The sequence below is a fragment of the Taudactylus pleione genome, unplaced genomic scaffold (assembly GCF_031769625.1).
Source record: "Taudactylus pleione unplaced genomic scaffold, aTauple2 ptg000154l, whole genome shotgun sequence".
Taxonomy (NCBI): Eukaryota; Metazoa; Chordata; class Amphibia; order Anura; family Myobatrachidae; genus Taudactylus; species Taudactylus pleione.
In genome coordinates this window covers 27108491-27132262 of record NW_028284556.1, presented here as the reverse complement: position 1 = coordinate 27132262, position 23772 = coordinate 27108491, and the positions used below count along the sequence as shown (strand labels likewise).

The 23772-nt window shown below is 43.5% G+C and overlaps 1 long non-coding RNA gene across 1 annotated transcript in view; it reads left to right on the top strand.

Moving 5' to 3' along the window:
- Window positions 1-16552, top strand: part of LOC148521962 (uncharacterized) — a 103964-nt gene extending 87412 nt beyond the window's left edge. The window contains exons 2-3 of the long non-coding RNA XR_015878789.1: window positions 6141-6736; window positions 16138-16552. This is a non-coding gene — a long non-coding RNA (uncharacterized LOC148521962). The remainder of the gene's footprint in view (window positions 1-6140; window positions 6737-16137) is intronic.
- Window positions 16553-23772: the final 7220 nt, after the last annotated feature.

The window sequence follows — 23772 nt, the reverse complement described above, 5'->3', positions numbered from 1 at the left end:
GTGCATGTTCAGGCATGCAGGGGCGGTGCTGTTACCGTCCAGTGGCGAGGGTGGTGGCTGTTAACAACCAGTAACTGCAGTGAAAGTTATTGGGGGCCTGGCGACTGTTACCGGCCGCAGCAACAAGCTATGGGCAGCAAGCCCATACAATAAGACATCCTTGCTGGCAATGCCTTATGGAATTTGTAATTTATATTTTACTGCTCAGAGTCTGAGCAGTAAAAGTTGAACTACAAATCCCATGCCACTCCTGTTTCTTCCGAGTGCCTCGGCTGACAGCTGACTGCCTAACAGCTGACTGCCTGACTGTATTTCCTGGCTGGCACCCGCTGCTCTCCCCGTACCCAGCCTCTGCTCTTTCCCTTTTTCAATCGATTGCAGATTGCAGAATTGCCACAATCGACTGAAAAAGGGAAACATTTTTATACACAATCGATTGCAAATTGCACGATTGCTGCAATCAATTGCTGATGTATGGGGGCCTTTAGTTAGAGGATTCCAAACTGTGCCTTTACAGTCCAAAGTTTTAAGAATATCAATGATTGAGTCCAGATGGTTAAATCAAATTGACTTAACCATTAAGTCATTTATCTAATTAAGTCACCTGTGCTGAAGCATGGATTTTCTTAAAACCGTAATGGTGGAGTTTGGGAACCTCCACTCTATAGTTTATACTCTCAGACTGAAATGATGAGCAGGGTGTTTACTGCATGGCAAATTCTACTGCACCATGTATTACTTTCTTAAAGAGTAAAGAACATTGTAATACCCCTTTTAAACCAGAGCTAAAACCCGGGTTATCGCAGGGTTAACCCGGGTAGCTCCTTGGTGTAAAAGGGTAAAGGGTTGGCTTGCCGGGTCGAGTGACCCAGCAATCCAACCCAGGAAAGCTGCAGGGTTTAACATGGGACTAATCCGTGAAACCCTGCAGTGTAAGCGGCGCGCTCCGGGTCACGATGACCTGGAGCACCGCATGCCGGCTGATTGGTCCAGCTTCAGTGGCGCTTGGAGATGATGTCATCTCCAAGCGTCCACTTCAACGCCGGGTCAATGCAGACCCAGCTCCGGTGTTAACGGCGCCAACTCAGGAATATCCTGGGTCAGCGCTGGGGAAATTCCGGGTCTGATCCGGGTTGCAAGTCTGTTCCAACTCTAGATCAGACTCGGAATTTCGGTGTAAAAGCAGTATTAGTTTGCTGTTTTATAGAGGATTTTATTTTCCATATTATGGACTTAGAATTAGGAGTAAATGCATCTTAACATGGCCATATTGCACTGCTGGGGATGGAAACACTGAGTGAATTTACAAACTGCACAGATAGGGGTCTGGTTGGGAATCAAATTCATGACCCCAGCTATGGGAAATAGCAATGCTAACCACTGTGTTGCCAAATTGGGAGATAATGTATATTAAAATTCATTGAGGAGTTTATGCACAGGCCAAGTGATCTGTCACAGGCGACAGCCATATGGTCCCTACTGCTGGCAATCGGGACCCGGCAGCAGCCTTTCCGGCTTCACCGAAGACTTCCAGCCACTGGCGGGTCCCCGCTGGGTGAACAAATCATGCAGATGCACAGACTGACCATCGCGCATTTGGTTGCCAGCAGCTGAGCAGAAGATGCCGCCGACTAGAGGGACGTCCCTGGGCCCCTCCAGCGAGGTAGGGAATGATGAATACAAGTGGCATATTTGTATCACTGTGATACTAAACAAAATATGCCCCCTGTGTTTAGGTTGGTGCTTAAATGGGGCCCTACGTTTTTTTTCTATATTTATTACAATCACTATGATACATAAATCTGTTCCTGACAAATATTTTACTGCTAACAGAGGGAGACATACACTTCATTGGACTGAATAGAGACACGGCTCACCTCAGCTATCCTGACTTTGGCTCACTAAGACCTGGCGACGGCTCCTGCTTTGCACCTTGCCACACAAGTAACCAGGTGCCGACCGCCACGCCTCCCGCTCACACAGAGAATCCGGTAACGTGAGAGCTGGAAGGACGGACTTTACTCTATACCTGGCGGCTCTGAAATACGGGACAGGAACATCAGGTACGCTCGGCGGCATCCTCCAAAACCTGCCTACAATTCACACTGCTGGAGCAGACTGAACGGCACGGAGGTATAATCCCTGCATCACAGCCGCCCTATTTCCAGAATCTACTTACATTCATTTAAGTCGCTCCCCGCTGGTCGGCTTGAGCATAAGTACCAGTTGGGTACTAGGGTGTCATCACCCTCCTTAACTTATTGCTGCTAAGGATTGGAGCCTGCAGATAATAATATCAGAACTTACTGTCCATTCAGCCCATATAACATCCAGGGGTTCCGCATTATAAAAGACTACAAACACCATATATTTCCATCTCTTAAGGAAAGATCTTAATTCTGAGCCTTCTCCTGAGATCAGTACTGCAGTTTTTTTATAAACTTATGCTTAGATGTGTGTTTAGTTGTATATTGGCTTACTATTACTAATATATATCAAACATTTTTTATTGTGTGTTATGCAAAATCACATGTGTGATTCTTTTATAAATAAACATTATGTACTATTAATATTTTGATTCATTGTCTTGAGTTTTATAATTGGTATCTTTCAATCCCTGCGACTGCCTTCTCTTATACAGTATATCTATTTCCTTTATGAGGCTGACTACCTCATTCAGTCGCATAGAGATTGAAAGGATTTTTTTAACTCTAACAAGCGCCTGGGTTTTTTTCCTATCTATTTACATAAATATTTATGAATACTGTCATTGGACACTATAACATAATGAATTTACACAAATCACGCTGCATCAATTTAGGAACATAATATACTTTATCACTCAATATCTGAAATTGTGTACAGAAAACATATTTTATTCCTTCATATCTTGCCTGTTTTGGATTCAGAGAAACAGAATAGCTTTTGGTATCATGTGTATTCACTTAGCCTTCTTGGAGAACACAAGTATTACCACTAAAATCATGCAGCCCTTGTTCTGCACATGCTAGGGATATACCATACATTATATACGCCATTATATTTACCATACATTATATGTTTTATGCCTTGACGCATTCTTTAGTTTTCCACCTTACAAATATTTTAGTTTACAATTTTGTTTTTTGTTGAATTAAATTAAATAAATTATGAAATGTGAATATGTAGGAAACTAGGAATTCACAGGGAAAGTGTTTGAGCATCTACTGCGCCGTTTGCTGAATCAGATGCATCCTGGGAACTGCCATATTACAGCATCAACAAAATGCAGGTAGCAGGCAATTAATAACAATGACACCTACATTTTCAGACTTTAGCAAAATCAAGGAACAATAAAAAGCGAAGATCGTTTAGTTCACTAGTTTGTTTAGTTCACTAAAATTAAGTTGTATATCTATATATCTGTATTTCTATAACGTTCCTGCGACTGGACTTGTGGGATTTTGCAATATTAGTAGTCAAGTCACTGTCACCAAGCTGTTGAATACCCCAACAGACACGTGCAGGGCTGCCATCAGAAATCATGGGGCCCGGTACCAATGAAAAGACAGGGCCACCCCCCACCCCCAAAGGCCTTGTGGACGTAAAGGATTTGGGGTTGAGCTCTGTGTGTGTATGTGTGTGTGTATATATATATACTTTTGTCCAGGAATGATGATGTTCGTCCATGTAAGATGACGTTTCGCCTCTTTCTGAGTTCCGTTTTTTAGGAGGGAAAAATCCGAACTCAACGTGCAAACACGAACCTATCCGAGCCTGCACATCCCTACTTTAAAGATTAAAAAGGAATAAAGATTTTTTTTTTTAAATGAGAAAAGCCTAATGATTTACAACAGAAAACTGTACTTACCGGCCATCCGGAGCTTCAGTTACTGTGTGTTGTGTGGAATACAGCACAGACATGGCAAAGGGGTAGAGGCACACATGGGGAGGAGCACACCTTGGTAAAAGGGACAGAGGTGCATATAGGGAGAGGCACACTTGGGTAAAAGACACAAAGACACAGATAGGAAGGGAGCAGAGTCAAAACTGGGAAGCGGCAGAGCAAGACATATGGAGAGGGGGCAAAGGTACAGGTATGGGGGAACAGGAGAACATATATGACACACATATGGGTAGAGTACTGAAATAGAGATTTGGGGAGGGGTGAAAGAAGCAGGATTCAGGAGTAGTACAGGGGACAGTGGATCAGATTGTATAGGAGTGGGAGGGAGGCAAAGGCAGGATTCAGGCATAGTATAGGGGACAGATAGTACAGGAGGGGCAGAGGCAGGATTCAGGCATAGTACAGGAGACAGATAGTACAGGATAGGGCAGAGGCAGGATTCAGGCATAGTACAGGAGACAGATAGTACAGGAGGGGCAGAGGCAGGATTCAGGCATAGTACAGGAGACAGATAGTACAGGAGGGGGCAGAGGCAGGATTCAGCATAGTACAGGAGACAGATAGTACAGGAGGGGGTAGAGGCAGAATTCAGGCATAGTACAGGGGACAGATAGTACAGGAGGGGGCAGAGGCAGGATTCAGGCATAGTACAGGGGACAGATAGTACAGGAGGGGGCAGAGGCAGGATTCAGGCATAGTACAGGAGACAGATAGTACAGGAGGCGGCAGAGGCAGGATTCAGGCATAGTACAGGAGACAGATAGTACAGGAGGGGGCAGAGGCAGGATTCAGGCATAGTACAGGAGACAGATAGTACAGGAGGGGGCAGAGGCAGGATTCAGGCATAGTACAGAAGACAGATAGTACAGGAGGGAGTAGAGGCAGAATTCAGGCATAGTACAGGAGACAGATAGTACAGGAGGGGGCAGAGGCAGGATTCAGGCATAGTACAGGAGACAGATAGTACAGAAGGGGGTAGAGGCAGGATTCAGGCATAGTACAGGGGACAGATAGTACAGGAGGGGGTAGAGGCAGGATTCTGGCATAGTACAGGAGACAGATAGTACAGGAGGGGGCAGAGGCAGGATTCAGGCATAGTACAGGAGACAGATAGTACAGGAGGGGGGGGGAGGCAACTCTGTATGTGCACCATGGTTGTTTTCCCACATTTCCTTCCTCAGTGGCAGTGTAGTGCACACAAAATCTGGCCAATTAGAGAAGAGATGGAGAGCTGAGGGTGGAGCAACTATGGAGGCAGAAGTGATTGGTGAAGTAACTTATAGTATTTGATGGGGTTCTGTCTGTGAGAGGGGGCCCAGTGCTCCTAACATAAGCTGGTCCTCTGCAGCTGCTCCTGATTCAGAAGCAGGACACTAGTGCCGGGTATGTGTGTGAAGATCATGCAGCGCTGGCGGGCGAGTTCATTAATGAATGAGTCATCACACACTGCTAGGCTGTGTGTGATGACTCATTCATAGAATTCTCCAGTCCAGCCAGCACTTAGCAGCCTCAGCTGTCCTGTATGAGGGTGATGCATTAGCAATTAACTCTGTCTGCCGGTGGCCAGGCCCCTCAGCTGTCCAGGCCCGGTACAGGAGTGCTGGCTGTCCCCCTCTGATGGGGCATGGCGGCCCTGGACATGTGTAATGATTTATGTGTCAGTTCCAGTAATAGTGGCAATTGAAATCAGGGATTTTATTACGTGCAACACACCTAATGTATATCTGGTGGAATGTTCGTGTGGACTGGAATATATAGGTCGAACAACAAGACCATTAAAAATACGTATAGCGGAACACTTAAGAAATATAAAAAAGGGGCTCCAGACACCATTTATCTAATCACTTTCGGATGATACACAAATGCTCAAATGGGGAAATCAAGAAATTTGTTGGACTCCAGCACATCAAAGCAACATGGAGAGATAAGAACACAGAGAAGAATTTAGCTACTACAGAAATGAGAACTATTTTGAATTTCAAAACTCTCCATCCTAGAGGCCTGAATCAGGACTTCGAGCTAAAGTGGTTTTTATAAAACCTTAATATCAATAACTAGAGCACCTTCTTACTTAGTTAGGTATTCTCCTTGATAGGGGAATATATAAGCATATTTTATTAATCTTTTGGAGTATTAATATGTCTTAACAATTTATATCTCTATTTAATGTGTTTTTAAATATTTATCATATATGTTTTATGCAAATGAATCTTTTTACACAATCATGTGTGATTTAAGTATTTTTATTTTTTAGGAGATCATATAACTACATTTCAAATGAAAGATCCACATCTTCCAAATAAATTTCTATTCAGATAAATCATATTTATTGGAAGCAAAAGTACAAACATTCATCTCCTCGGTAAAGTTTTAAGATGACATCAACAAAACATCATCTTTTGTAGAAACGAGCCTTCACTAACCTACACAAAGGACTACATTTCCCTACTTCCCATGCGGTTGGACTTCCGGTCTTTGCAGAGAACTACAGGGAGTAGGAAGAAGAAAACTACACCTCCCTACTCTCCCCGCGCGAATTGGACCACTGCTATAACAAGACCTATAAGGTAGCGGAGGATAAACTCAACACAGATTAAGAAGTCTCTTCCTCAGTTTTGGAAGAGTATTCCAACATAGAACACAATACTATTAGTGAAACGTCGATATGTGAGAAAAGTATATGCTAACCGGAACTGGAAGCAACGCCATCTTGTATTCACTGCGAGTGACTATTTAAATCCAGCCACAGACACTGACTCCCAGAACCTTGAAAAAGACGTTATATACGTCAAAACGCGTTGGTTTGGGAGCGCTCACTGGGGGATTCTGTGCTGTAACCTTGTACCAGAGGTAAGTGCCCTTTTTTCTACCATCTATTTTTACCATCATATTGGATAGGAACCGGACCGTATGTTATTGCACTTACCTCATCAAGTGTGCAGCACAGACCCCTGCATCACACAGTCTACTCTGATAGAGATTGTGAATTTTTTTGTCAATATTGTGTATTTTGGTCATATAAATATTTTGTTTTATGGAGGTGCTCATTGTTTGAACACATTGACCAATATAAAGAAATCGCTACGTGTTTAAAGAAAACCATCTGCAGCGTAAGTACCGGTACGCTCACCTTCACCTACTTATTATGTGTGTTGAAATATACCCCAGATGCTCAGATCGCTCTAAGGAAAGTTAGAAAAAAGATACCTTTATAAGTTGGAAAACACCTTATGCGGTGTAAATACTGGTACGCCAATTTCACTTCATTTCATTTTTTTATGAGGAGTTAAATATTCCAAGAAAGACGGATTAATATTGAACAACTTTTCGAAGTTGTGTTACATATACCCTATTCACATTTTGGTAAATTAAGTATCCCTTAAGAAATTCCAGATCACTTAAAAGACATTGTATATGACAATTTTCTGTGATAAGACAATACTACACATTTGGTGTCATTGTTTTATTTTTCTCATGCCACGAGGAACTCCACGTGGATAAGAAACAACATAATAAGTAGGAAGGTCTGCCTAGTGCCCTGAACCCTGTGCGGTTGGAGCCTGGAGGGGCCAGCCGGGGAGAAAGGAGACAGACATTGTGTGTGTACAGCACTGTGATGCTGCAGTTACACTGTCTGTCTCAGTCCCGACTCCCTTACATTATCACGGTGGCCGCGGCTGGCTTCACAAGTGCCGCGGGCGCCAGGCGTACACCTACTGGAGTGCACTGTCTGTGACTGTGCCTACCGGAGTGGACAACATAGTGCGGTGGCCATGTCCGGCTTCATAATTGCAGCAGCCGCCGGGGCGGACACGGTGGATACCTACAGAGACTGTGCCTGCCGGCATGGATAAAATAGCACGGTAATTTACACAGGGAAGCAAGCGGCGCCCTCTAGTGGCCAGCGCCCCTAAGCAGCTGCCTAAAGCTTTTGGAATTAAAAGGTAGTTCCGGTGCTGTCTGTGATCTATTCTGGATTAAAGAGCTCTTGATAGTGTTCTCAATTTATTCATAGATATACGAAAAAATGGAAAACAACAATATTGTGTAATAATGTAAAAGAAGTTTCTTTTATGGTGATAAATAGACATTGGACCCAACCTTCACCATGGTCCTGCGGTGGTTGTGGAATGCAACGTAGAGCCAGTCAATCTATTCTTTGAGTAACTCCGGATCGATGTGTATTATTGGGGGAAACACATATAACAAGCAAATCAGTATACCCAATGCAAGGTCCTATAATGTCAAGTAATGTACTCACCTTAAATGGGGAATAAATTGAGCTTTGGACATTTATTTATCAGAACCCGATGTCCGTCGTTGTTGGATGCATCAGCAATAACTTCCTGGAACTAAATAGTAGTCTTTGGATCCAAAAACTTATGCAAAATCCAGTTACCATAAAAATACATTAATTTATTGTAGTGTGGTCACATAACACCAATTGTTTACAAAGGTAAAAGGATATACTACATAAAATATGAATACAATAAAATCCAGTTTACAAAATAAATCATAAAATAAAAATGTAATTATTTAAAAATATATATATATTTAAAACATTGATATCAAGGAAAAAGTGGAGAGTACCAATCAGTGGTTACTTGGCAACGCGAGTTTCACAGAACCAACATCTGCTTGGGTATACTGATTTGCACTATGGAGGCTTGTTATATGTGTTTCCCCCTATAATACACATCGATTCAGAGTTACTCACGGACAAAATTGACTGGCTCTACGTTGTAATTTGCAACCACCGCAGGACTACGGTTAAAGTTGGATCAAACATCTATCAACATAAAAGGGTGAGTGTACACCTATATCCTATGGGAACAAACTTCTTTTACGTTATTACACGATATTGTTGTTTTCTATTTTTTACATATATCTCTGAACAAATTGATAACACTATCAAGAAGCTCTTTAATTCAGAATAGATCACAGACAGTGTCGGAACTACCTTTTAATTCCAAATACTTCTCCAGAGGAGCCCTTTTGAAAAGCTCCCACTGCTCCTGGCTGCACATCTGGGTCTATCATCAGATCTCTAAGGGAACTAGGCACCACTCACATGCACTCTTAGCTGCCTAATGGTAGCGCCAGCCCTGATGCTTCGAGAGAGATAAAGTAATAACCAATCAGCTTCTGTTATTTAAGAGCTGACTTCCCATCCAATCCATCCATGTCACAAGGCATTTGCCGTGGAATTTTCGACAATACCATTCTTTTTGCATTATTTATCTTATACATGCCCATACTATTATTTCTACCTTTTACTCCTCATAATCAGCATTATGACACATATATATATATATATATATATATATATATATATATATATATATAAACCCAGTGATTAAAATGGAAATTTAGAAGTGATAGTATGAAAATGTAGGTGAAAATAATTGATAGTATTACAATTGAAGCAGACCACTCTATATACATTTATTTTATAGTCCCACAGACAGGTAGAATTGAGCATATTTATGCCCCAGCTACAAAAGCATAAATATAGAGCTGCATTCCTCTATGTCTTTATTTAATCCACAGTGTAGTTTACCTTATAGAGAGAACTGAATTTACTTCTTTGCTACCCATTAGTCCCCATTCAGTCTTCATATTCACAAATAATTCCTTCTCTCCACCAGTAACTATTTTAATTGATCCCACACCCACTTTCTGGTAAACAGGAGGATGAGTATTATAACAAACTATTAGCTCTAGGGGGCAGGGTGCCCTATGGCCCTGGGCCGAACAATTTTACATCAGGGGGGTGTTATGAATCCCGGATAAGATTCACCTTTGATGAGGGCAATAGTGCTTCAGATTATATGAATCGATGGAGTCAACAGAAAAGATTGTCCAGCTGCAGCCTTGAGGGCTGGAAATGCTTGACAGACATGTGGCCTTGTGGCCAATTTGCAGCCTTGAGGGCTGGAAATGCTTGGCAGAGATGTGGCCTTGTGGCCAAGTTGCAGCCTTAAGGGCTGGAAATGCTTGCCAGGGATGTGGCCTTGCGGCCAGGTTGCAGCCTTGAGGGCTGGAGATGCTTGGCATGGATGTGGCCTTGCGGCCAGGTTGCAGCCTTGAGGGCTGGAGATACTTGCAGGGATGTCTGGAGATGCAGAGTAGCAGATGTAGCTGAGGTGTATGGCAAAAAGCACTCAGACGCTGCAGTGCGGCTGATGCTGCCAGGATGTAGTACGACAGCTGAGATGACTGGAGACGCAGAGCAGCAGAGATAGCCAGGGTCTTATGGCTGAGGGTACTCGGAGCCTGGAATGTGGCTGATGTCACCGGAATGTAGTACGGCAGCTGAGATGACTGGAAACACAGTGCAGCGGAGATAGCCACGGTGTTTAGGCTAAGTCCACTTAGACGCTGCAGAGTGTCCTGGAACAACAACAACACGGCCAAGACAGGAGACGCTGGAGTAACACAAGGAGTGAAACCAACACTATGGAACCGGAAATACGTGTAAGATGCTATCACCGGCATCTGAGCAATGCACAAGCGGGAAAGAAAAAGGAGGAGGAACCAATCTGGTCCAGGCAGAGAAGACGGAGCAGCCAGATGGGAGGACTTCATGGAATGGCAGAGTGGCGTCCATGTCTCCCAGCAACAGGTCTGAGAGAGCCGCCAGGAGCACCGTTGTCCAACAAGATGCAGCAGTAACTTGTGACAGGGGGGATGCAAGCGCTAATGCACATACATGACTTGCAGCCGGTTAACAAGTGTAAAGGGCTCGCATTGAGGGCCTGATTCAGAGCCGGACGCTATTTGCGGACGGTCGTTCAAAAGAAGAGTCCGGCTATTTAAGTTGAGCGCTCGCTCTTTGCAGTTTGTTGACTCCTCTATGTCTGAGCGAGCGAACGAAAAATGCGCTCGCTATTTTGTAAAGACGTCCCTTTGCCGTTCGCAACACACGTCATCTCCGGTATTTATTAGATTAATCGGGTACATCGAAAGGCATCTGAACTGCTCGCAGTGCTTGTGGTAGGTTTTTCTTACCGCTATCACTGCGAGCAGTTCAGGCTAAAAGACAACCAAGTGACGTGGTCGATGACGCTCCTTTACTAATTATGCACTCCCATTAAACGCCCTTTTTACCGTTAGGCACGCCTGCGTTCGGATCTCCACTCCCCCGTTTTCAAGCACCTTCCCCTGTTACCACCCACAAACGGTACATTCTGTCAATCAAATTAGCAGCCCCTCACTGTTTTGCAAGCGCACGATTTCCGACCGCAATGACTGGTTGGCGCATGCGCATTATGACCCATACGCATGCGCAGTTGTGCGAACATCGCTCAGAGCGAACGAGCGGCTGATTACGAGCGGCTCTGAATCAGGCCCTGAGTTTATAGCACCAGCAGAATGGCTGGGCAACATTCTCTTCCCACGGCCCTGCTGTCATATCCATGCAGTTTGTGTCTTTCAGTCCTTCTGTGTCTGCTCCACTGAATTGGTACCTTCCTGTCTGAGATGGTCTGAAACTGCCTGCGCTGCGTATGCCCAGCAAGTGTGGGATGGACATCGATGGTCAATGTTTGCCGACTATCAATGTTTTTCTTGTGATGTTAGTGTTTTTACCTTTCGATGTCAGCATTCCCATGTTTGCTGCCATCGAATGGTAATCATTATTTAGGAGATGTGTCTTTTTATACAATCTGGCGTCATCTTGTTGAGTCGCATATGATCTGTTTAGACATGCTGGAGACAGGTCACACCTAAGGACTACGTTGAGGTTAAGGCTTGGGGAAATCCCAGAGACAGCCCAGGTGAAATGGATCACTGCTAGAACAGCATGGGTTAAAAGGCACAGTCTCAATGCAATGAATAGAGGGCCTCCGTGGCTCCGTCGTGTGCATGCGCAAGACCCTGATAGCGACGGGCACTCCGTCGCTCAGGGTCTCGCAACAAAGGGGGCGAGCTGTCGATGTTGAGTGACAGCTCGCCCCCTTTGGTGGGCGGGCTGGGGGAGTGGCTGCCCAAACGGAGGCATTCCCATGTGAACGCCTCTCTTTGGGGGCAGCCCCTCTGACATCATGAGTGATGTCAGTGGGAGAGATTTCGGCTCTGTTAGAGCCGAAATCTCTCTGAGGATTGCGGCAACGAGACCCTATCACAAGGGTCTCGTCGCAAACCCAATGGTCACGATGGTCTTGACCATCGCGACCATCTTTCTGGCCGCTCGCTATAGCTTTGGGTGGTCACCCACAGCTATGCGAGCAGCCAGGAGGCCGTTCTAAAAAAAAAATAGCCCGGCCCTGATTCAGAGCGAGCGCTCTGTCAGAGCGTCCGGCTCTGAATCAGGGCCAGAGTTGGTTGTATATAATTTGGTTACTGCCAACATGGACAAAAGGGTCATATTGGAATAGAAAGGCTTGACCATTAGGAAAATGCAGAGTGGCTGCAAGTGGATCTATAAGTGTCTGTGAACTTGACCACTTTGTGTACCTACCATAAGTGGAAGGCATTAAGGCCCTGATTCAGAGCCGGACGCTCTGACCAGAGCGCTCGCTCTGAATCAGGGCCCTCCTCCATTAATATGGAGCGTCCTCCTGGATGCTCGTATAGCTGTGGGTCACCACCCACAGCACATACGAGCGTGCAACAAGATGGTCGCGATGGTCTTGATCATCGCGATCATCGGACTTGCGAGTGAAACCCTGTGGTCGGGTTTCTCAACCACAAGCCCAGGAGTGATTTTGGCTCTATCAGAGCCAAAATCACTCCCACTGACATCACTAGTGATGTCAGTGGGGCCGGCTTCAGACGGTAGGCGTTCCCATGGGAACGCCTCCGTCTGGCAGGCACGCCCCCGGCACGCCCACCTTTAGTGCGAGACCCGGAGCGATTGAAAGTCCTTCGCTCGCCGGGTCTCGCGCATGCGCACGACGGAGCTCCATCCGTCGTGCGCATGCGCAGTGGGGACCATCGACCTACTTGCGAGCGTACTGCCGCTCGCGTGTGGGTCTGAATGACCCCCTAAGGCCCTGATTCAGAGCCGGACGCTCTGACAGAGTGCTCGCTCTGAATCAGGGCCGTCCTTCTTGATTTTTAGAGCGGCTTCCTGGCCGCTTGTATAGCTGTGGGTGACCACCCACAGCTATAGCGAGCGGCCAGGAAGATGGTCGCGATGGTCAAGACCATTGCGAACATCGGGCTTGCGACGAGACCCTTGTGGTAGGGTCTCATTGCCGCAAGCCCTAGAGTGCTTTCGGCTCAAATAGAGCCGAAAGCACTCCCACTGACATCACTTGTGATGTCAGTGGGGCTGGCCCCAGACGATAGGCGTTCCCATGGCAACGCCTCTGTCTGAGAAGCCACGCCCCCGGCACGAAACCCGGAGCGATGGTTTGCCCATCGCTATCTGGGTCTCGCGCATGCGCACAATGGAGCCGGCTCCGTTGTGCGCATATGCACTGGGCCAACATGGCCCGCTTGCGAGCGCTCAGCGCTCACGAGCGGGTCTGAATCAGACCCTAAGCTCAGTCCATATCGGTAGAGGGTCAGAGAGAGTGTGGCTCAGCAGATGGGATTGAGCATCAAAGTGAGTGAAACATGCTTATGAGTTGTAGGATTATGTGTAATTTGCATTGTGTTGAACCCCCTGGTATTGTCACATATATGCTAATGTTTTATGCTTTGTGCTGTTATATATTAAAAGAATGCACCTTTCACCCACAATTGGCCAAAGTAATATAGTTAACCCATGTTGAGGTGCCAAGAAGGCCAGGAGCAATGCATAAGGCTAACCTATGGGTAAGCCAGTAAAAATTACCCCAGTATCTTCACACTCACCTTTAGACCCAAACTCCTTCTCATTTTCATTAAAACAACCATTTTTTCCAATGACAGTCTGACCCCGGGGACGATGTTTGCTGTTTCCACAAAACCCTCAGTCTAGAATTAGCCAATGCCACTACATATGGGGGTTGATTCAGAGTCGCACATTGCTGTGACCGATTTAGCATCTTTTGCTGTAGTCGCGCCTGTCAATTTACGCTAATGCTTGTATCAGCCCCTCTCCTGGGGTACAAGCGTGCGTCTGACTGAGGCACCCACTTTGTACATCTTTAGACACTACAATACTGCTTGATGCAACTGTAGACGCTACCATTGGATGCACCATGGAAACTGCAGACTCCCTGTCACAGTACGGCCTCCAATGAAAGCGTCTTAGTTCACAACCAGTTCTGCAACATCCCAAAAGATGGCATATCTATGTGATTTTGAATAGCCACCACCCAGGAATGCCCAATACCTTTCCAATACATATCTGAGGCTAAGTGTCTCAATGGCAACTGCGCCTCTGTGCATACAAACCGTGGTATGCATGCGCTCTGCAACTTTATTAATGACTTAGACACATACGTAGCTGAAATACATAGATCATTTGCACGATTATCGGCATTGTGTGCATGTCCCAGAATAAGTCCCATAGTATTCAATGTTCCAATCTCAACCAAAGAGACCCACTACCTGCTCTGCTCAGAGCCACTGGAGGAAATCTTACTCCTATGCCATCATCTTCTGATATAAATTCATATTTTCAACAAACAGTACCACAGTGCACTTTCACTTGCCAACAACATTCTTATTTTCTCTAAGAGCCACCCAGTCTCATAATCCCCATAGGCATTGTCCACCTCACCTCCTCTCCCACTTCCCTCATCACAGGTCATGTTGTGACATCTACTCAAAAGACAAAACACCATTTGATGAGTATTGATCATGCCAAATCCCACACACAGCGACCTCCTTCTTCTACTCTCCCTGAATCTACCCTCAGTTCATTTTCTCTGTAACTCATCTCACCCTAAAACCTGCCCCCTCAATCCTATTCTCTGCTCCCGCTCCCCTACTGCATACCCTCTCCTAGTTCAGCAATTCTACTTCTTTCTGTCCCCAAAGGTATATTTCAATCCTCCTTTAACACACACTAATCTCACCAATCTTAGAGAAATCAACCCTCGATTAAGCCTCTATGTCCAACTACCGCCCAATTTATCTCATCCCCTTTACCTCCAAATTACTTATATACAACCACTTATCTCACTTTCTCTTCTATCACAATTCTTGATTCCTTGAAACCAGTTTCAGGCCCCAACATTTCAATTAGTCGAAACTCAAAAAAGTGAACAATGACCTACTTTTAATGGTCACTTCTCCAAACTCTTCCTCCTGGACCTTTTTGCTGCTTTCTACAGTATTGATCATGCTCCTCTCCTGCAGATTATTCATTCCATTGCTCTTTGTGACATTCTTGGTTCATCTTAACTGACAGCTCCTTCAGGGTCTCTACATCCGGTATATGCTTCCTTCCACTATGACTATTTATTGGTCCCACAAGCTGCTGTTCACTGCCCTCTGATTTTCTGACAGTACATATCTTCTCTTTTGGAACTTGTCGAAGCCAGATAATTTGCTGAGGCAGAATCGGTTTAAAATCAAATCTGCATTACGTAATTTTTTGCGAATGGCAATGAGACGCCATTTTGCGACTGGCCACCCAGCACCATTTTAGTGACTCTCGCCCATTATAAGTACATACGGTGATGCTATTATTTAGCGTTGTGCGATTCCCACGCAATAGAAAGAAGTTAAAAGTCCTCATCATATAAATACAGACAGTCACTAAAACATATGAAATGATTAACCCTGCAAAACACGTACCATGGTGAACTCCACAAACATGTAGTCGCACAGCACTAACTAGCGTCTTTTTCCTAAACCCCAATACTTACACACTGCACACTTAAGCTGGCCACACATCTAAAGATTATCTGTCCAACCAGCCAACTAGTTGATCGGTTGGAATGAAAATCTGGTAAGGTATGGAAGCAAATGATAATCAGCAATTTGCTCCTAAACGCTGGAAAATGGACAAAAACTGTTGTTTGAACAAATAGTTTAGATCAAACATTTAACAAACATGTCTGACGACCATTTTCATCTGTTTTCTGGCATTTAGGAGCAAATTGCTGATCATCATTTACTCCCATTCCTTACCAGATTTTCATTCCAACCAATCAACAAGTTGGCTGGTTGGATGTAAGTTGGTCTAGTGTGTGGCCAGCTTTACATAAAAGGTGGCCAGCTTTACATTAAAGTGTAATATTCAAGGTTTATTCAGTATTATAAATGTTGTGAAATAAATGTAATTTGATATCTAAGGTTTAGTACAAGGTAAGCAGACCGTGTTTGGTGTTGTACTGATCCACTGTGTGTTTTTGTTTGATTTCCAGTACCATCGGAGAGAAGATCGCAACATGTCTCTGCAAACTATGGACCATAGAGAGTTAAACATTAAAATGTACTCTGTAATGTAACCAGCTTAGATTTATTATGCAGCGGTAAAAAGGACACAAAGGGCTGTTGGATGCTGGATTATGTCCATACGAACTGACCTATGAACTATACTGTAACAGAAGAACCAGGAAGAAGAACCAATGGAATCATGCCAAACTGTTCTATTGTATTGCCTATCCCTGTAAGAGTATATATGTGGGCTCTCTAAACTGGATGCCAGTCTGCTTGCTTTGCTGTTGACGGAGGTTTTTACTTTGATGCCATTATCTGGGCCCAGACCTAGTGCGTATGTAACAACTGTACCTTCGGTCTGTATGATTTATTTGCACTAATTGTCTTTAGATCACAGAGTGTAACCATCTTTTTTATATTGAATAATAACTGTTTGTGCTTTGGAACCACACTCAAAGTCTGAAAGCATTTATTTCTTGTGCGACTCATAACGCTAAATAGCGACAAGTTTAGAAGGTATAGACAGGCAGGAATCGATAAACTAATTACTTCATTTTGTCCCCAGTACCACCCCGTGCTATTGACACCCAAAATCTACTTCTCCTCAGCCCACCTCTCCCCTTCTGTACTATCTCTTATAACCAACTCTCTGCTACTTCCATATGACTGACCCAAAGATATCTAAAGCTCCACATAAGCAAAACCACTTTGCAAATCTCCACACTGGTTCTCCGATCCAATTCAAATTACTCTTACCTACAAAACCCTCAATATCACCCCTTCATACATCTCAAATCTCATCTCCCTCTCATCCTTTTAGTCTTACCTCTGACCTGCACCTCTTCACGTCTCTGGTAATCACCTGTCACCTGTCACTCCCACCTACAAAACTTATCCTGTGCTGCTTCCTACTTCTGTAATTCTCAGTCCTCAAGGTACTCTAACAGACCAGGTTTTAAGGATATTTAAGCTCAAGCACAGGTGGCTTAATTAGAACCTCTTTCAGTTTGATTTACCCATCTGTGCTCAAGCATGGATATCCTTAAAACCTGGACTGTTAGGGTACCTTCAGGGCCGAGATATGGAAACCCAGGTCTAGAGATAACAGTTTCTAACGCCTTTTGGATGCCATATTCTATTAATTCTGTTTTAGATTTTGATTGTCAAAAAGTTTATCTTTAAAATCTTTTTAAACTGCCATACTACTACAGATACTAGCAAAAAAGCAGTGACAACACATATTTATGCATTATTTTAGTTGATAGAGGAACAGAGAGCTTGAAGCTTGGCTGGACTTAAAAAGAGACCATAAGGAGGAGATTCCTTCACAGACCTCACCTCAAGTTCCTTTAACAGTTCATTCAGGGATTCCTTGTGTCAGGACATGTTGTATGATTATTGTTCAAGTCAGTAAGATTAAATCACCGGTGAATAATTAATGAAATTATTAAAACATGAAAATAATGTCAGTGTGGGCTGAAAACCTGTGGCATAGAGTACTAAACTTTGGGCGCTTGGATAAATAGCTATTTCACCGATAACAATTGATTGTAAGACGCTGGTTGTATAATTCCATGCAACACTCTTAAAACACCTGCATTATAATGACCTTATATCACTGGTGATCCAGGTGCAGCATATGGAATCCCCTTTAGTGCAGAAAGGATAAAGACAGCACTTCTCATGCTGACTGAGTTATCGTTCTGGAATTTTAATATGAAGAAGCATGATCATTTCCGTGAAGAATGAGGAAAAGTCTGGAATTGATAAGTATTTTATTTTTCTGTAAGTCACAGGTGTTTAGTTAATTTTAATTAAGTCCATGTGGATTTTACATTGTGAAACATCTTGAAGCAGCATCTTGTTATCTGTTTTTCTTGAAGAAAACAAAAAGGTTTTGTATTGCAGAGCTTGTTGAAGGGCAAAACAACAGGAATTCCAATAATGGTAACAGATAAGACGCAACAAAATATTTGCTGTACAGTACATTTATGTACATTAGGCAAACTAAATAAGACAGTCACATCTGTAATTTACAGAGTGCGATTTTACACTGCTTCCTGAGCGCAGTGCTCAGACCTGTTTTATAGAACAGGTTTTTATGTACGCAGCCACTTTATAGTTTTTGTAAACAGCCCCTAAAACATATCTGCACCTACATTTGTGAGCTGATTGAAGCTATAGAAATGTGCATCGTAGAAACAGTAAAAACATCAAAGTGTAACTTATTCCATGTTAAAATCAGCCTTCATTCATTAAATGTTTTTGTTTCTGTTTTTACTTTGCTAAAATGTTGTTTTTTTACCTCATTTAAGGGCCTACGGGGGCCGTATTATGTTATCAGCTCGCTGCGAGGAATACTTAAGTATCCAACTCGCAGCGGGGGAAACTTGACACTGGACCAATTCATCATTGCTCCGGTGCGGGAACAGCTGCTCCAAAAAGCAGCTGTCTCCTCGGTTAGTATCGCAGCTACAGAAGTAGTTGTGTTACTTACGTCTTCCCCGTCGGCCCAGCTACGCTTGCGTGACCCGAGGTCACGCATGCGCGCAGCCGCAGGGGAGGCAGTGAGAAGGAGGTGGAGGGATTCACTCGGATTCCTCTTCGGATCCCCGGAACTCCTTCCCATAGGAAGGAGCAGGGATATGAGAACAAGTGCCACCTGAAGATGGCGCTTGTTCTCGCAAACAAACTCCTAAAAAGCTTTTAGTTTTCGGAGTATGCTGAATATCAGGTGGTCCTATTTGGGCCCCTGATGATGAATGGCCCGGTAACTAAAATATGCATGGTTACTGGGCCATTTAGTGTTGATGAATAGGCCCTTCAGGCCTTAAATGAATCATGAAGATATCAGGACCATTACATAGGTTAAAGTGAAGATGTAAAGTACAAAATGTGTTTTATTATTAATTTAGGGTGGAAACTGGATTTCTGGGAGCTCCGGGGTGGCAGAAATATAAATGATTTAAATAATTGCATCACACAAATCTTTGTATTTCAATGCAAAACTGATCATCAATGGACGTGATCCGCACAGACACTAAGGGGAAAATTTACTAAGGATCGATTTTCAGTTTTATTTTGTGGTGATTTTGAGGTGAATTGGTGGTGATTTTGACTTCAAATAGACCATTGGTACTTCCCCCTAGCCATCTGTAGAAAAAGCTTATTCACTAACAGTTGATTTGAAAAGTCGACCAAAAATTTACCCAATATCGACATTTTCAATAGATCCATCAAGAGTGCTATTTGATCTTAAACCATGTAGAATTGTCTGAAAACTCAATATGATGGACAAAAACATTGGAGAGAAGCATGTGGGACACTCTGGCTGTATAAATCAGGTATTTAAAGGCATAGAAATTCTAAAAAAAAATGTGGATATGCAAATTAGCACTGGGATAAAGGTGTTTGTGGGTAATATAGTACATGTGACATATTTCGGCCAATAGGAATGCTTTTGTATAATTTTGGGTAAATTTTTGGTTAATTTCGGTGAATAGAATACATTAAAACTTCAAATAGAATTTCAAATAGAAACCAATGCACCATCGAAATCAGAATGGAACCCAAAATCGACTTTTAGTAATTGATCTATTTTGAATAGAAACACTGTGGTCAAGTTATTGGGGTTGTTGGTTCTAATTTGGTTGATTTTAAATGGAACCAAAATAGAGTTTTACTAAATTTACCCTTAACTGTCCCTTTATCAATCAATAATAATTTATTCAAAAATAGACATAACAACAAGCAGTGGAAAGAAAATAGCCAGAAGTGAAAATATAATAGGCTGTGGCTTTAAAACATTGGTGCGTCCCATGCGAGACTACCCAATGTTTTAAAGTAGCAGTCTTTTAGTAGGCGCCTATTAAAAGACTGCTACTTTAAAACATCGGACAGTCTTGAACGGGACTCGCCGATGTGTCACAGCCTGTTTTTTTACCCCAGAGCCTTGTTTACTTGCTTGCATTTTAAATCTGAAAGGGTAAGTAATACAGAGAAATGGGGTTTAGAAGGTGCACTGATTTCACCCCGTTTGTCGAGGTTTAGTCATTATTAACCGGTATAAATCAGCGGTCATGTAACTGCATACAAATTTACATAACTATATTCTTACAAGGCATAAATATTTCCGGTGGTGCTCCCTAGAGCTAAACCATAGATAATTATTACAGAGAAAAGAAAACTTTTTGTTGGGGCACTCTGTACAGTGATCTGTTAAAACTTAACTTGTATTCATAGAAAAACTTGACTCACATGACACACAATGACAATAAACACAAATATACTGTATATATATAAAAATTAAAAGGTGCAAGGTCATGAGGTATCATTAGCCTTGTACCTCATACAATGTGAATAGAAGACCAATCAAACTTCTCTTTATGTATGCATAAAAGAATTTGCTTTGTGTCATCTCTCCCATAACACAAAAATCTGTATCACATAATTATGTTTTCCCATAAAGTATACCCAATGTTTATACATAAGATATTTTCCTGCAGGACCCTGTATTTATGGTTCTTTGTAAATAGATTAACTGATTTGCGCGATCATATATACGGTTAAATAATTATTTACTTCTAGATGTCGTGGTCATTTTGGTTTAATTATAAATCATTTATTACCTAACTACATGGTATTATTACTATTTAATAGCAACTCAATAACCTACTTTGTAACTGATATATCTGAGCACTGCAAACTTTTACCTGTCATTTCTACATAACAAATCCGGAATTGCCAGGAGATGTAACCATGATTGACAGCTATATTGGACCAATCGGGTGTTGGCCTGCCTGTAATTAACTATCTACACCTTTCTATTCACATTGTATGAGGTACGAGGCTAACACCTTATGACCTCGCACTTTTTCATATACAGTATATATATTTGTGTAATCATTGGGTGTAATGTAAGTCAAGTTTTATAAAGGGGGTTAGTGCCAGATAATCCAAAATCTGTTGGTCAAGTTTACAGTGCCCAATAAGCTGCTACATGCCCCATCCTGGTGAGCATCCCAAGCTAGAGTATCTTGACCCAAAACCATGGGCCAAGAGCACTCCAGGACCACTGCCAAGCTACTTCCCTGGTGTACAAACAAATACCAATTCTTGCTTTATGTTTACATCAGCTCCCAATCATTCAATAGCTATCAACACTGCTTCATGTGTATGCATATGAAAACTAATATGTGACAAAAGCATCCTATCGTTATATATTTAACCTGGACATGCAATCCTCTAATTAATTACCAATGTCTGATGGCAAATAACGCCATCAGAGCCAAAAACCTCCTGGTTTCTTATTTACTTTTCAGTCTACCAGAAGCTGAATCATTTCATATAAGACCACCATACAATTATCAAACATTTCAATGACCATTCGGTAAATTTATTGTCTGCATTTTTTGGGGAGGGGGCAGATTTGAAACAAATGCAAATCGCAATGTTGTCCACCAAGTCACCAGATTTATGATATAGAGGTTTGAGAGGTTAAAACTCAAATTGCTGGCAAACATCCCATATATGCTTCATCAGCCAGCACAGGTGTAAGGGCCTGAAATATACAGTATGGCATCTTCACAGAACACACACACAATATATCAGTGACTTCACAAGAACACATTAACACCGGCCTACTCCACATAACCAATGCAATAAATACATTTATGTGTACAGTCAGAGAACTGTCCTCCAATATAGCCTTATCTACTGGACAATGGCAACATGTCCTACTATCTCATTTACCTAGCTCATCTTCTTTCTTCAAGACAAGCCAACCCAGCAGACTAGCAACAACAGTGCCAACAACTCTGCCTACGTACAGTGTGTTGACCGGGGAGCAGTGGTGCAAGTAGTAAACATTTTTTAGTCTTACTGTCTGCGCCCCAAAAAAAGGCATACAAAAATAGGGGCATGGCCACACATCACAAGGAGCATGGTGACTCGTGTCAGCATAACACGCCACCCATTTCTCATCACTCTGGCAGCATTCCTCTCCATTCCAAATATACCTTACCTACTGTATATGGTGCTTTCTCTGCAATGGGGAACCTCTGAAGAAACTGATCCTCCCTAGGCACACAGTGTCTTCATTTTGTATTCACTATTCATGTAGGAGATCACATGGTAAAGAAGATGCCTGTTTGTGTAGTAATATAACCAATGTCATCATTATACAACAGTCAACCAGCCTCCTCCTCCTGCACCGTCACTCCAGCCTCCTGCCCTCTGTGTCTCTCAGCCTATCCCTGACCCTTTGTCCCTTAGCCTCCTCCTTACCCTGTGTCCCTCAGCCTCCCCCTTACCCTGTGTCTCTCAGCCTCCCCCTCAGCATCAATCAGCCTCCCCTTCTGTGTCTCTCTGCCTCCCCTTCTACATATCTTAGCCTTCCCCTCTGCACTTCTCAGCCTCCCCCTCTGCGTCTCTCAGCCCCCCTCTGCATCTCAGCCTTCCCCTCTGCATCTCAGTCTCCCCCTCTGCACCTCTCAACCTCCCCCTCTGCGTCTCTCAGTCTCCCCAATTGCATCTCTCAGCTACCCCCTGTGTCTCTCAGCCTTCCCGTGCCCAGGCCAGTGCAACCCACACTTACCTCATCCTGCTGCTGCTGCTCCATCTTTGCACAGGTGGCTGGGCTCCTCTCTTCAGTGTTCTGCGATGCAACATCATTACATCATGCCGCTGCGTCTGTGGGCAAAAAAAACTTTATTGTGCCACCAACCGGTGGCTGCCTCCTTTCTGTGCAGTTTGTCAGACATGAAAATGGAACAAACTGTGCCCCGTTGGCTGTAAGGTGGTAGGGGGTACAGCATACCAGCTACGAAATTCTTAAGGGTACTCCGTACCGCCATACTTGCACCACTGCCAATGAGGCAGCAAAAGGATGAAGAAGTGAAAAAGAAAAAGTAGTGCACATACTGTAGGACTTGGACACAAGTCAACCACAAGTGTGGCCACATTGCTTGAATGGAAATATATGCAAATCTTTGCCCCTACGCTGAGTTGCAATCATCTATGAGGCTGCACTTCCCCCTTCCATCTTTTCACTGAATTAACCATAATCACTATCAACACGGATTTGCAACAGCACTATATATTGTGCAAGAGATTCATGTAAAATTAATAATGAATATTCTAAGAATATCTTATATATAAAATTAATTGGTCTGTTAACTTGTTTGTTTGTCTATTTGTTTGTCTGTCTGTTCGGTTATGCAATCAGACACCGATGCACCGATTGGGATGAAACCAACGCAAGGTGATCCAGTTGGATCCTGGACAGGTTTTATGGGAGTTAGGGTCCCGGTCGGACCTCCCGTTGGTGTAGAACTTTGACCCGGGGAGCCTGTTCTGAGCCTTCCACTGGATGGATTTGGACAAAAACTTCCCAGAGTGATAGCATTGGATCCCAGAAGACATACAAGGGGGTTGAGGTCCCAGTCGCACCTCTCGTTGGTGTATGCTGGGCAGAACTTTGACCCAGGGAATCTGGCCAGAACTTTGACCCAGGGAGCCAGTTCTGGGCCTTCCACTGGATGGATTTGGATGAAACTTCTCAATGGGGTGGCAATTGGTTTGAGATGCCTAATGAAGTGGTTGGGATCCCAGTTGGACCT